Source organism: Phaseolus vulgaris, chromosome 5, assembly GCF_051622355.1.
Source record: "Phaseolus vulgaris cultivar YP4 chromosome 5, ASM5162235v1, whole genome shotgun sequence".
Lineage (NCBI taxonomy): Eukaryota > Viridiplantae > Streptophyta > Magnoliopsida > Fabales > Fabaceae > Phaseolus > Phaseolus vulgaris.
In genome coordinates, this window is record NC_143502.1 from 34,026,701 (window position 1) to 34,029,370 (window position 2,670).

Genomic DNA, 2,670 nt, shown 5'->3' on the forward strand with positions numbered 1-2,670 from the left:
TCCTTTTATGATCATTCACTTTGATGTATGGGATCCATCTAAGATTTCAACATTGAGTAGTTCAATGTGATTTATAACGTTTATTAATGACTTTGCTCGAATCACTTAGTTATGTTTAATGCAGTTTGAAAGTGAAGCTAAAGGACTATTCCAAACATTTTGCAAAATGATTGAGACTTAGTATAAAGCACAAATTTAGGTATTGCACAATGATAATGGAGGATATGTAATCAAAACTTCAACATTCTTTAGTAGCCAAATAAATTGTTCATCAGAGATCTTATCCAAATAGTCCATAATAGAATGGGGCGGCAGAACGAAAGAACTGTCTTCTATTAGAGGTGGTCCGAGCGACACTGATTGGAGCTCATATGTCAGCAATATATCAGGGAGAAGCTCTCACATATGCAATATACACTATCAATTGAACAACGTTTAGATCTCTTGAGTATAAAGCGTTTCTTCAATCACTTACAAATGTAGTAGTAAGTCCTAGAATTATTGAATTAACACGGACTTGTTGGTTGTGTAGCTTATGTTCACTTACAAAAGCATCAAATTAGTAAGTTGTCTCCTAGATTTCAAAGGTATGTTCCTTGGCTATGCCAATTACCAAAAAGGACACTAGTGTTATAGTCCACAAAACAACCAAATAGGTACTACGATGTAGTTTTCATGAGACATTGATATATTTTTCCCCTGAGTCAGAAATTTAGGGGGAGAATTATGATGAAGCTCACACTTTTTTTCAACAAGAAGCTGATACTAAGTTTATATTGGAGAAAGGAAGTAACAAATTTATATTAGGAGATGATGAAAGTGTGAAACAATATGCTGATCAACAACCACATAATGAGGAAGAATTTGAGGATGTTCAGATAGAAGGTTTGCTCATTGATGTTGATGATATACGCACCAATCGTCCTCTGATACAAACCAAGTCAATAAAGAAATGACCAAAGATCCACATTACCATTCACACTATGAGAAGCCATCTCATCAATCAAGTGAGGACCTCACCAAGGATCTAGCAGACCTCACTAGAGGGAGAAATGGACACAAACTAGAGCATCAAATGTTCTTCCTTCTGTTTTTTTTTAAGAATAAAACAAGTTGTAAATAATTTGAGCTCTCTTTAGGGGTCCAAATAGTAATATAGGATAGATTATGTGCCTTTAGCATAAATAGGAGTGCTCATAGCGAAATGGGCTTTATCCAAGCCCACTTTTTCAAGACAAGGCACCTAAAATTAGGGTTTTTGACCTAGTTTCTAGAAGGAGAGCCTAAAGGTGCGGTTTTGACCTTAGTCAACCCTCCTAGGCTGCCCTCCCTTATTTCCCATCCTACCCTTGCCCTTCTTGGCCACCAAGGCACCCATTCGCCTTACTTCATGTATTACATGTTAACTTTGAATAGAAGAGTTACTCTACACAAATTGTGTGAGAAGTTTGTGAGGTTTGAATCCTCTTGGTTAGGTCTTATCTTGAGTGGTGTGAGACTCTCAAGTGGCAACCCTTCACTCATCTTGATGGCTACCACACTCCAAGTGGCGTGAATCCCTCTCACAACCACTGCATAAACTACTCTTCTTCCACTTTTTTCAATTCATTTCCATTTCATATATGTCTTTGTTTTTCTTTAGCTAAATGCTTATAGTTCATCATTTGGTTCAGTCATTACCACCATTGATGTTTACCTTATTGCTATTTCCATTCTACATTGCATTCCATCTATCACTTTGTATTGATTTTCATCTTGCCTTTGTGAAGTGAACATTCACACTTACTTAACCATTTGGTTAAGTTCGTGTCCAGTGGGAATCTTCCTTAGGTTTTCACCATAAATTACTAAAATCCCAACTCTAAGTAAAAGTGTCACCATAAAATGGAACCATCTAAAAATCAACTCACATCATCCTCTCAAGAACCTAATACAAAAAAAAAGAATTATGCTAGATCGCGTCACTAGAGGTATCCCTAAGCCTACTTATGATCCTAACTTCACCAGTAAAACCAAATACCCTATGAGTAATTACATGTATAACTAAAAAATTTATAACTCAAATATCACATTTATAATTCAGTCATCTATTGTATCTATTCCTAATAGTGTGCAAGAATATTTAAATGACTCCATGTAGAAGGATGCCATGAATGAGGAGATGTGATCCTTGCAAAAAGAATGAACCGTAGGAAATTGTCGATGTCTAGTTCAGAAGAAACCAGTAACATGTCGGGTGTATACTGTGAAATTTAATGTAGATGGTACAATTAAGAGATTCAAAGCTAGATTAGTGACGAAGGGATATACACAAGCATATAGAATAGATTACACTAAAATATTTGCTCCCGTAGCCAAAATTAGCACAATTCCAGTATTGTTATCTCTATATGTAAATCTTGATTGGTCCTTGCAGCAATTTGCATGAAAAATGACTTCTTACAAGTAAAATTGTCTGGAAAAGTTTATATGGAGCTACCATAAGGATGTAGACACTCCAATACACCCTGTTTACACTAAGGCATATACATAACAAGTGTGAAACTAAATATTTGTGGATGGTCTGATACCAGTCCCATAACAAGTGACACGGTAGGCTTAAAAAATCTTGTTATGATAGACTCTAAATGACTATAATACCAAATTGAAAAAAAATTTGAAAAAGAATTC